Genomic DNA, 13,729 nt, shown 5'->3' with positions numbered 1-13,729 from the left:
ATTTTCTAATAGACTAGAACCATATGCTACGGTTCCCTAGAGAGAAAACCTGAAGAATGTAAATCCTTCCTTAAAAGATGGGTTTTGACTCACCAAAGTCTTCTTTTTTTGTCTTGCATGGGTTTCCCCTCAGTTTGTTTTATAGTGATGACACACAGGTATATTATTAGTGTACACACACACACACACACACACACACACACACTTTTATCTGTTTCTTGTTTTACCTTCCAGGGACTGAAAACTGACTGACATGAAGCAACAGCATTTGTCCTGAGTGCTCCTGCAGGGTCAAGGTTTGTGTGTGTATATATTTATGTGTGTGTGTACACCCATTTGCTATTTTTTGTACATATATATATATATGTGTGTGTGTGTGTGTGTGTGTGTGTGTGTGTGAGTTGACAACCGGTGCAGACTCAGGTCCGTCTGTCTTGAAGTGACTGTCATACCGGATTGATCTCCTCCATCCTGATATGTGTTTAAGTGTGTGTGTGTGTGTGTGGATCAGTGTGTGGTATGCGTTCCTGTAATCCAGCTGGCCGTGGTGAGCGTTACGTTGTCATCCTGCAACACGGATCAAAAAGCAGACATGCTGGAAATAAACCCGACCCTGACCTTGAGTTCACACCGGAGACAAGCCGACTGACAGGGCCACACATGCGCACATCCGAGACACACACCCTTGCACACATACACACACACACACACAAACGTACACGAAGACAGGAGATCATCTGCACACACAGGACAGTAGAGGGCAGGACAGCACCGTGGAAAAACCCAAAAACAGATCTAGACAGATCTTGCAACCTCCTCTAAAGTTTGTCTTCATGCCATTTAAAATTAGCTCCAAAAAACCCACATAATTATTCCCTTTCTGCTGCAAAACTGATCTTTTTATATTTACTTTCCATTTAAAATAATGTACAGGGGATTAGTTGTCTTGCTTAAAGCATAATGCATAAATATGAAATTCTTCAATTTTTAATTTTTCATTCCAGATTTGCTTTCATGTAAAAAAAAAATACTTTCATAGAATTCATGGTGCAGTTTTATAGATGTGAAGCTTTAGACTAGATTTTGCATTTTCACTTAAAACACACAACAAAAAAAAAACAACAAAATTTATATTAATATTTTAATAAAAGTCATATTTGTTTTGGTGTAGAATTATGTGTGCACATTCTCTCATTTCTCTCAATTTACATGTAAAAAATGTAAATAAAATGCAGTGGAATTAATAGTGCATTTGCCTACTTTTTTACATTTATTTTTTAAACCATCAGTGGATTTTGTAAGTGGCATGTTTTGAGCTGAAATTTTTATATAGGATTGTGAAACATTGATTCATTGGTGAATCACCGTGAAACATTCAATGACTTAGACTCCACAAGACCTCTGAAGGTGTGCTGTGGTATCTGGCACTAAGACGTTAGCAGCAGATCCTTTAAGTCCTGTAAGTTGCGAGGTGGGGCCTCCATGGACCAGACTTGTTTGTCCAGCATATCCCACAGATCTTCGTTGGGATTGAGATCTGCTAAATTTGGAGGCCAAGTCAACACCTTGAACTCTTTGTCAAGTTCCTCAAATCATTCCTGAACAATGTTTGCAGTGTGATATTTGCAGGCAAGTATTATCATGCTGAAAGAGGTCACTGACATTAGGGAAAAACTGTTGCATGAGGAAGGGGTGTACTTGATCTGTGGAAATGTATAGGTTGGTGGTACATGACATACCAACATTCACATGGCAGGTTAAATGGACCCAAGGTTTCCCAGCAGAACATTGCCCAGAGCATCATACTGCCCCCACTGGCTTGCCTTCTTCACATCCTGGGGAAGGTTACCTGGTGGAAATTACCTTGGAAAGCCTACCATAGGAAAGTTACCTGGTAGAGGTTACCTTGGGAAAGGTTACCTGGTGGAGGTTACCTTGGGAAAGGTTATCTGGTGGAGGTTACCTTTTGAAAGGTTACCTGGTGGAGGTTACCTTGGGAAAGGTTACCTGGTGGAGTTTACCTTGGGAAAGGTTATCTGGTGGAGGTTACCTTTTGAAAGGTTACCTGGTGGAGTTTACCTTGGGAAAGGTTATCTGGTGGAGGTTACCTTGGGAAAGGTTACCTGGTGGAGTTTACCTTGGGAAAGGTTACCTGGTGGAGGTTACCTGGAGGAAATTACCTTAGGAAGTCTACCTTGGAAAGGTTACCTGGTGGAGGTTACCTTGGGAAGGTTACCTGGTGGAAATTACCTTGGGAAGCCTACCATGGGAAAGTTACCTGGTAGAGGTTACCTTGGGAAAGGTTACCTGGTGGAGGTTACCTTGGGAAAGGTTATCTGGTGGAGGTTACCTTTTGAAAGGCTACCTGGTGGAGGTTACCTGGAGGAAATTACCTTAGGAAGTCTAAGGTCTATCTGGTGGACATTACCTTGGGAAATTACCTTGGGACATTACTTTGGGAAGGTTACCTTGGGAAGGTTATCTGGTGGAGGTTACCTTGGGAAAGGTTACCTGGTGAAGGTTACCTGGTGGAGGTTACCTGGTGGAGGTTACCTTGGAAAGGTTACCTGGTGGAGATTACCTTGGAAAGGTTACCTGGTGGAGGTTACCCTCAAGGTTACCTCGGGGTAACAGGTAAGTGACACACACCTGACCATCCACATGATGTAAAAGACAATGTGATTTATCAGACCAGGCCACCACCTTCAATTGCTCCATTGTTCAGTTGTGATGCTTTCGGTGATGTACAGGGATCAGCATGAGCACTCATACAACATTCATTGTGTGTTCTGATACCTTTCTGTCATAGCCAGCATGAACCAATTTGTGCTACAGTAGCTTTTCTGTGGGATCCTATGCACATCAATGAGTCTTGGGCTCCCATGACCTTGACTCCAGTTCACCACTTGTCTTTTGGTAATAACCACTAAGCACTGTGATTAGGTACTAACCACTGCTTCCCATGAACTCCACACCAGACCTGCTATTTTGGAGATGCTCTGATGGTCCTAGTCGTTTAAGATAAGATAAAAAAAAAGATAATATAAAACTTTATTAATCCTGAATGAAATTTTCTTTTCTCTTTCTCTTTTTTTTTTGCCAAAGACTGCTTCAGATTACACAAGATAAATAAATAAATATAAATGAAATATTATAGCCATCACAATTTGGCCCTTGTCCTAAAAAGACAAACCAAAAGGTTAAAAAAATAGAGACATGTTTATTTATTTATTTATTTATTTATTTATTTATAGACTTGTCTCCTTCTGAAATATTCTACTTGAAACTATTTCTAAAAGGGAAAAATGTACTATTTTGGGTTCTAAAGATGCTCTCCCATAGGTATAAACTAACTATAAACATGATGGGGAAATTTGTTCTATTATTCAACCTAAAATTAATAAAGACTGCTCCATACAGTAAAAGAGTAGCATTGTATAGACTTGAAATCCATTGTGAAAGTGAAATGTTCTTCTTTTTTTGTCTGTGTGCATTTAGGTTCTTATCGTCTGTGTATCTTTATACAGCTAACAGTAAAGTTCCATGTAACTTCCTGTGTAGGGAACTTTTAAGGGTTCTATATTAGATAGAAGACTGCACATGGATTCATATGGTGGTGCTTTACATGCAATATTTTCCCCACTGTTCTACAGTTTCACTTGATGTGATATATTTTTTGGTTCTCTCCTCATGCACTACTATTTTTACTCGAGAACTCAGGCCCATTTTAAAGAAGTTCTTATAAATAATAAACAAGGAAAAGGGGGATGGAGGGATAGCGAGCGTTTCTGCAGTGGCCAAATGGAAACTGCGGCTACGGAAACGGCATCGTTATCTTTTCCGTTTTTGGACAGAGAGATAGAATGCATGGAGGATACTTTGGAGACTTTGCAGGGGAAGTTCTGGATTAAAACAGGGAAAAAAGGAGAGAAATGAGAAAGTGTAGACAAAGTTTAGTCCACTGAGACTCAAGCAAAAAAAATTGGCCCTGTGTTTCATTCTGGGCTGGAACGAGAAAAGTGTGAATAAATGTACAATAGTTAGTTTTTTCCTCTTTTAAATTTACAATTAAAAACTTATTCAACACAAATTAAAGCCGCAAATCATTCCAAGTACCTTTAATTTTGTTTTGGCTCTAGCATTTTAATCCTATTATAGGAGTTTCTCTTCTCTATTTCTCTCACCAATTTTCCTCCTCTCTTCTTTTTGTTTTTCCATCCTATTTTCCCTCATATAATCTGTTTTCTCTTCTCTTCTCTTCTCTTCTCTTCTCTTCTCTTCTCTTCTCTTCTCTTCTCTTCTCTTCTCTTCTCCATTTCCCCCTCTCCTGTTTTCCTCTCCTCTATTCTTCTTTTTAATGCTCTCACTGTTTCTCTCTTGTCCATTCTTCCTGTCTCCAGTGTCTTTAATTGCAATTGCATTTCACTAGCAATTTTTCTACCCTTTTTCTATTTTTCTCTCATCCATCCTTCTTTACTTATATCTTCACTTTTCTCCTGTCTTCCTCTTCTCTAATTTGTATTTCTCTACCTTTCCCCTTGTTGGCTCCTATCTTCACATGTCATATGTTTTCCTCGCTTCTCCACCTCTTTGGTTTTATCTCTCCTGTTTTCCTCTCCTCTCCTCTCCTCTCCCCTCCTCTGCTCACCTCTCCTCTCCTCACCTCTCCTCTCCTTTGCTCTCTGCTTTCCTCGTCTCCCCTCTCTTCCTTCCCACTACTCAGTTTTTCTCTCCTCTCTTCTTCTCTCCTGGACAGGTGGCCAAGTTCACTCAGCCTCCTCGCCCGTATCCACGACAACAGCCTCCTTCCTGTCACATGGCCAAGCCCAGCAGCCAATTGCTGACCCCGGCAACCCTTTCACTCAACCGTTGTGTGTGTGTTTGTGTAGGTCTGTGCCTGCAAACAAGCGAACATGTTCTTCCTCCCCCGGCACGCTCTCCTCTGACCTCTTTTGTGGAAGTATCTCTTAACAGCAGTGTTAAGTGCACGTAATAATAGGTGACAGAGCGGTATGAGCATTATCCTGCAGTGCTTTCCCCCTCCTAATCCACACTCTCTGCCATGAAAGAGCTTTCACCAGAAATATTGTACTTTTTTGGCACGGGCTCCTTAAGGGAAGGCAAAATTGTCAGAGTGCATTTTTCCCCTCCTCCCGAGCACTTCCCCACGAGAGACACCCACACACACTCCCTCTCTCTTTCACACACATACATATATACACATACGCTGAGGTAGAGCGGGCTGCTGGCCAGAAAAATTTCACCTAAAGCTCTGTTGGAAATTACTAAATTTTTCTTCTGCATGATTCTGTCACCTTGCCTTAAACAGTTCTGCAAACAGCCGCTTCCTCGCCGTGGAAGAGAGGAATGGAGAAGAGAGAGAAAGAGGAGAGGTCTGGAGGCGATGGCTGGTGTCGAGAACCCTAACAGGCCCTGAGGTTTTCTAGCTAGCCCAACACCGACGCGTAGAAAGTCTACATGAGCTTTTTAATTTTCACAGCCAAGAAAAAATACCAGTAGTATGAAGATTTCAATTGTTTTTTTTAAAGGGAAAGACCTGATGCGATCCCACACTTCATAATAGGATGTATGCAAGGAATTTTTTTTATTTACATACACAAATTTGGTACAAATTTACAAGATCAAGTTTTTTTTTCCCTCAACTACTACTACTACACCTAATGCAATGATATGTAAAAAGTTTGTTCATTTTAATATGTATATATTGTAGAATAAGTCTATTTACTTTAGTGTTTTTTTGTATTTTCATTTCATTTATATTTATTTATTTATACATTTCTATGCATGTATTTATATAATTCCATTGCGGAAGTCTACTTGGTAAACCCAAGGCCTTGGTGCTGTATGTCTGCCTCACTGACTCTAACAGTAATCTTCCTCGCCGAATGTTGGCAAGTCGATGACCCGCAAGTGATATCAGCGGATGTGGAACCTAATCGGTCAGAGCTTTTCCTGTTGACTAGGTACGCTATCAGAAATTGGGGTCATGTTGATGCCAAAGATGCTTCTGGTAATGGGACTATTATGTTCACAATTGAGTCGAGCCAAATCACATTAACTGTTGAGTTTCGGTGATTGTTTTTATTTAGTGTTATGACTTGTATCAGTCAATTTGGAGAAATCTCTATCAGTAGTTTTGGAGAAAACCAAATTTACACATTATTCAAATAAACTTTGAGGAACCCAAATGTAGATGAGTGAAGACATACAGAAACTTCTAATTACTGATAAAACTGATATTAAAATTCAATTGTTGTATAGCACTTTTGACACTGGATATTGTCACAAAGCTGGTTTATATAAATTCAATTCTATTCAAATTATATAAATTAAATATTCAATCTTTTTTTTTATTTTATAAAACAAATAATATAATATAATATAATATAATATAATTATCCCTTTCAATTTAGTTATAAGATCAATTTAATGTTAGAAATTTTAATCAGTGAATTAGAAAATAATTGCAACAGATAAAAAGCCCATAAAAAAAGGTGCATCAAAGTTTCTGATGGTTTCTGAAGGTTCCTAAAGTGAACTACTCTGAAGTCGGTCTCTGGGATGAACTTTGAAGGCTTCCCCAAAGGGAGGATTTAACTTTATAGTATTTAGTGTAGAGTTCTTATTTATTTATTTATTTTTATTTTGTGAACTTGGAATAACGGGTTTAAATTGAATGATTTATAGATTATTTGATTTATTGATTAATAGATAGATAGATAGATAGATAGATAGATAGATAGATAGATAGATAGATATCCAAGGTCATAATCTACTTTAGGAGAGAAAGAACAGAAATATAAGGAGAAACCAAAAGAAGCATTCTCAGTAATACTAGGTCTTGGTGAGTTTATTATATTTAATACTAGGTCTTGGTGAATTTGTGGGATTTGTGGAATCATTTCTGGCCCACCGTGTCAGTGGGGAGATAAGCCTTCGCTTGGCCTTTTAAACCCTATTACACCTTCAGCTCTCTCGTTCAAACTCTCACTTTTCTCCATCATCAGCACTTCTGTTCCACCCACACACACAGCCCCATTTTCAGCCATGTTTCATCCCCATGCATCATCCTGCCACCGGCCAAAACATATCTAACCCCACAGAGCAGCCTGCTTATTGGCTTACAATGCTCTCATCTGATAATATGAAAGATAAATGATGGTGGAATTTTGATGTAAAGCGGTACGACAACTAAGCCCATCACTTCATCCCTTCATCCGGGCTCGTTCTCCCTGCCTAGGTACTTTTGTTTGGGTTTTGAGTTTGAGTGCATAATGTGGAAACCAGCGACATAAAGAATCCGGGTCATTTGCAATTAAACCTTCTACAGATGCCGTAAACTTCAAAGTCACAATTTTAGCTGGTGAGTGGCCATTTTCCAGCAGTTAGGATGCCGAATTTAATGCGAGTGCCATCTGAAGTAGAGGTTAAGATGGCCTAATCTGTGATGAATGGATGTTAAGCCGAGTATCTCGAGTGTGTTAACTTTTGTTCATCATAATCCACGCTTTAGGCGAGAAGAGGTCACGACTGTCAGGCGCAAATGCGCAACGCGTACTTCTTCCCCTGGCTTAATTTGGAATTAAAAATACATGCGCTCCACTTCGCTCTCATCTCAGCAAAGAGGCGTAAACAAGTATGAAATTAAGCGTCTTTTCAAAGTCTGCCAGGAAGATGTGGATGGCATGGAGAAAAACGCACATTATTCAGGTTACAAACCTCCAACTGAGCGCACTTATGCACGCACGCAAAGTGCTTTGGGCCTGCTGCTATGTGACATCAAGTCAGACTGCTAATGTTTAGCACCAGGACGGTGCGCTGGAATGATATTTAGATTAATGCATTAGTGTATTAGCGCTTGGAAAGAGCACATTATCCTCGCCGATAAGTGTTTGCCCACATTTTCCTTATATCTTGATTTGCTCTTCTCTTTCTCATGCTGTGAAAGGCCTCCATTTCCATCATGGTACAGATCCATCTTTTTTGCTTTTCTGTCTGGATGGGCTGCAGGGAGCCGTAACATATGCTCGATTTTGTCTCCTTTATTCAAAAATTCGTCTTTTTCTCATATTTGTTTACTCAAATTAGAGCATATTGGGTTTTTTTTTTTTCGCTTGTCGGTTTTTTGGCGTCTGAGTAAAAACACGAGTTCGTCCTTGTTTCAAGCTCAGGGTTCATGCCGAGGCCACGGCACCTCGAGTTAAAATAATAAACGCATGCCCCGTGTCCCAGAGGCACCGGTGTATCATCATCTGCATATCCAAAGCCCATCTGCATCACAATCACAGATTAATATTCATTTTCTGCCTCGATTTGCATGGCTTGTGTTAACGCTGCTGTTGTCTCTGACTCGCCGTGAATCTGTTTGCACTGTATGCCAAGCTTTTACAGTAGCAGCCTCCTGATTTATGATACGATAATGATTTAATGCATGCGAATGTAAATGGAGGTGGGAAAAATGATGGTGCTTGAGGGTAGTGGTGTATAAATGGGATGGTTAAATTCAGTAACATGAACTGGTGACCAGTGACTCATAACTGGTGTTCCCAGAATTGCATGTTATACATGCTACGCTTCTTATATAAGTGTGTCTGTTCCAAAGAGTCACAGTTTAGAAATGCTTATGTACATGGCACCAGCCAAGCAAGTGCATTTTATCTGCGGTGGATTAGGAAAACCCATGGGATGCTGCTGTGGCTGAACTTGTGGCTGAACATTGGCATACTTTTGGCATAATGGAGGTTTCTCCTCCATCTTCCACCCATTTTCTGTACCACTTATCCTACATGGTCACGACGAACCTGGAGTCTATTGCAGGAGATTTGGGGCACAAGGCAGGGGACACTCTGGACAGTATACCAAACCTTCACAGGGTACAATCATACATTCACACACTACGGACAATTCTGAGATGCTAATCAGCCTAGGATGCATGTCTTTGGACTGGTGGAGGAAACCCCTGGAGTTCATGGAGGAAACCCCAAAGCTTGGGGTTAACATGCAAACTCTATGCATGCAGGGTGGACCAGGTGCAAACCAGGTGTTTATAATCCAAATCTGGGGCTTAGAGTCTGAATATCAGGAAATTTCTTTTGTATATTGCTTTAGTATATTTCTTTAGTAACTTAAATTTCAAGCCTAAGGCCTAAAAACATCCCAATGTCCTTGCAGCAAATTTTGTCTGTTTCTTTTATACATAATATATAATATGTATGATTTGTTTCATTTGTATTTGATTAATATTTATTTTCATTTGTTGTCATAAAGCTTTGACTCTGAATGCTGAATGGCTAACAGAATTAAACAACAGCTAAACATATGTGCTTCATACTCTGTTCTTCCAATTTTTATTGGACTTTCCAAAAAAGTAAGCTAAACTTTGATTCTTTTCTTGTTTGAGACTTGTTAGCACAGCCTTTATAGCTTGATCTCACTGAGTAAGACTATGATGGAAGACAGGAAGCAGCCATGTTTATTGGCCACATTACGCTGATCTCTGTCAGACCCGATCCAACTCAGTCATTTCCTCAGCAAAATGAGTGGCCTGTGATACGTCGTTTATTGTGTTTGACCGCAGCGAGAACCTAGCCGATTATTACTTATGATCCATTTACCATTTCGACAGTTTGCTGCTCTTCTTTAACCCCTGACTTCTGACTCTTAGACTGAGTGAGTTAGTCTTATTAAATCCTCTTGGAAAATGCACAGACATTCACTTGCTAATCGGGAAAGTATTTATAAGAATTCTGTCACGCAAAATTAGTTTGATTACATTTCACATGAATGAATGGGCAAATTGAATAGCTTGTTTGCATTTTAAAATAATGCAAGTTGAAATGCTATAACATTTTATTTTATTTAATTATTTACTAATCATTATTGTTTTTTTAAAGCTTCCATTTCCCTAAAGTAGTGTAACTAGCTAAATTTCTCAGAAGGACCTAGTTTCCATGTAGTTGTTTTGCTAGTGCAATATAGATAAGATATTATGTAACTAACTAAATTTCTCTGAGAAATGTAGCTAAGCTACATTTGCTGTGTAAATTTTAGTACTGTATATTATTATAACTTGTACCTTGTAGGCATCTAGCTGAATTTACCCGAAAGACATAGTTTAATATAGTTTTGCTATGTATCTGTAAGTTTAGTTAGCTAGCTAAAGTTCTCTGTTTTCACTGCAGCTAATCTGTTTACAGTGTAGCTTTTAGTATAGCTGATTAAATTTATTTGACAAATGTTGCTTTAATGTAGACACAAGCCATACTGTAAAATTCAAAAGAGTTGTAGTAGTAATAGAAACAAATTCTTCTGAGGAATACAGCTGGCTAACTCTAAGTGGTTTAGCTACAGTCAAATGATTTACTTTCCAGAGAAAAGTAGCTAGCTACCCAAATAGCAGCACTGCCAAAAGAATCACTTACTTTAGAAAAAGGTAGCTAGTTAAATTAATAGCTACTTTAGAGAACCTGAGAGAAAATTTCTTTCAGGCAAGTGACTTATTGTCAGAGTGTCTTTGCTACAGCTAAAAGACTTACTTCAGGCAATAGTAGCTAGTCAAATGCATAGCAACGCTGCTAAAAGTGACTTAGCTGCAGGCATAAGACTTCAAAGAAAAGTAGCTAGCCAAGTAAACAGCTAGTGCCAAAATGGCTTAGCTACATTCAAGTGACTTATTTCAGACAAAAGTAGCTAAAACTAACCCAATAGCTACATTGCCAAAGTGACTTAGCTACAGGTGTATCACTTATTTCAGAGAAAGGTAGCTAGCTACTAATTAACTAATCCAACAGCTAGGGGAAAAAATAGCATAATTACACGGAAATAACATGCCATATATACTGTAGAGCTATACTACAGGCAAAATCCTTCAGGGAAATGTAGCTAGCTGAACTACATGTTACACCACAAATATATTTTACATTAAAACGAAATCCTTCAGAGAAATGTAGCTAGTTTTCCTACGAGATAAATGGCTGTATTAGCATTCCTACACTGAGACTACGTCTTTCAGAAACACTACAAGCTACACAGCTGTACTTCAGAGAAATGTGGCTAGCTTCTTTAGCTGTACAGCTGACTCTGTTTAGCTAATTTACTTTCCCTCTATAGCCTGTTATCTTGCTGGATACATTTCTCTGAAGGCTAGCATACATTTTGTGTAGACAAAAAAACAACCCACAAAACAGCCCACTGTGTACAAACATCCCCAGCTGACAGCGGTGATGTGCTAGCCAACCAAGCAAAAAGAGCGGGCAATTTCACACAGCCACAACAGAGGAGTCAAACAGCTTCCAGGCAGGAGCTAATGCATTACCTGCCTCACACTGTGTGTACTTGTGTGTGTACTACACCACAGGGTCACACACACCTTCTGTAAACACTCATGTTAAAGCACCACTTTAGCAAAGCTATGTCTGATAAACAGCATGTGGAGGAGAGCGAGTGTAAGAGATGATTTATTCACTTCCTCAGGTCATGCTGTGTGTGTGTGTGTGTGTGTGTATAAAAGAGAGAAAGAGAGAGAAAGAGGGTGCAAGAGAAAATAGCTCTGCTGTGCCAAACCTGCCTAAGCTCAAAGAGAAGCTAAGCGATGGCGGCAGGCAAAACTCACCTTGTAGCTAGAAAATATGAGAGGCTGTGTTTGGGCTCACCTCATGGACTGACTCTCGGCAGATCTCGGTGCGTGTGTGTGTGTGTGTGTGTGTGTATGGTGACATTGCAGCCGTGGCAGAGAGCAGAGGTTTGGGGCAACTGACAATGTGTCCCTCCTGTTACTGTCCTGCTGTGAGGGATCTGTCAGGAGCATGTGTGTGTGTTGCCCTGCCAGGTCGTATCGAGCTGATGGGGGACTGGGAAGGTACACAGCGAGCAGACGTCAGTAGTAATAACCAGCAAGGCTAGGTGACGTGCAGGGGACGTGTCACCTACAGTCACACAACTTGGCCACAGATGCCTTGTACAGGAGAGTGTCTGTTTGAAACTGAACATCTATCTGTCTGTCTGTCTGTCTATCTATCTATCTATCTATCTATCTATCTATCTAGCTAGCTAGCTAGCTAGCTAGCTATCTGCATACAGTCGGATCCAACAGTCTAACACATTTTAAATAAGAAATAAATATCTAACATCTTGAATATTCCACTATTTCTAGCTCCCTGTTTAAATGTCTGATATTGACCGTGCTGACTGATTTGCACAAAAGGTCAGATTTTTTCCTCACGTCTAATCTGTACTACTGAAGTGTGTGTTTAGATGACACTCCGATCTAAAATGGACCATAATGTTTTGCCCAAAAGTGTGGAGTCCTTTCCAGCATAGATATATGCAGCGGATTTCAAAGATTTTCACTCAAGTTTTCAATAATAATACAATTTGTAATGAAAATTGCTGCATTAAGAATTCTTGACAAGAATGCAAAATAGAATATTTTCAGATTTTCAGTAGTGACACATTGACTTCTGTATTTGTTTACATACCCTTGTATATATATATATATATATATATATATATATATATATATATATATATATATATATATATATATATATAAAAGGAAGGTTAGTGAGGGAAATGTTTTGTCTTTTTTTCTCATAACTGAGTAACTGAGTGGTCAAGTGAGTTAAAATAAGAATTCTTATTTTATATATTTTAGTTATAGTTATTTAATACATCACCAGTAATATGGTGATATATTAAAGTAATATATACTTCAAATATACACATAATGTTTTTTTCACTTTGCTTTTGAAATATAAAGAAAAAGTAAAAAAATTGTACATTTAGAAGCATGTAAACAATAAATAAATAAATAAAGTAAGTGTTAAATGAATAAATTAAATTAAATTAAAATAAATAAAGAATAACTAACTAACCAAAGAAATAAAAATGTAAAATAAATAATTTTTAAAAATAAATAAATAAATAAATAAATAAATAACATTGATACAAAAAAGTATTTGGACACCACACAGTACCATCATAAGTATTTTGCCATGAAGCTGCTTTTTAACAGCTGTACGATATCTACAGTAAGAAGTGATTAGGTTTTTGGAGCACTGTGGTGATAATTCATCTTAAAGCGTCCCTGCTACGATCACAATATACATCTGCATTTTTTTCCCCCAAATAAAACAATTCAAAAAGATTGAGAATCTGTGGTTTATTTGAAGACAGTGCTTGAGGCCCAAGAGAGTGTGGGAATGGGTGCATTATGCAATTGAAATATAGATATTTATATCAGAGTGAACCGGGTGTAGGAATTGAAATCCTTATCTGTGCTCATAAAGCACTTTAAATATTGTGTAACACTAGTGGTCGGTTGATTCATTCCTCCATACGAACACTAACAGTTCCATAAACCGCTGCGCTGCTTGTCTGTGGATCGCATTTGAGAAATGTTAACTCAAATAATACGCAGGAGTCAAAAATCAGAAACAGTTTTCTAGACCAGAGAGTGGCGTTTTTATTTACATTTTATTGATTCTATCGCGGAGCATTGTGTGCATAATTAGGCACGAGCGCTACATTATACAGATACACTACACTGCCTGCAACACCACATCTGTTTAAAGAATGATAGAGATCAATTTCAGTTGCCTGGCACTTCCCAGAAAGTGAGAAAATCATCCTCTGTTTGTGTGTGTGTGTATTCCTGGCACATCTTTAGATGCTTGACTGACTGCCCGACTCTTGCACACACAAACACATA

The sequence above is a fragment of the Hemibagrus wyckioides genome, linkage group LG11, assembly GCF_019097595.1.
Source record: "Hemibagrus wyckioides isolate EC202008001 linkage group LG11, SWU_Hwy_1.0, whole genome shotgun sequence".
Classification (NCBI taxonomy): Eukaryota; Metazoa; Chordata; class Actinopteri; order Siluriformes; family Bagridae; genus Hemibagrus; species Hemibagrus wyckioides.
Note: the sequence above shows the minus strand (reverse complement) of the source record.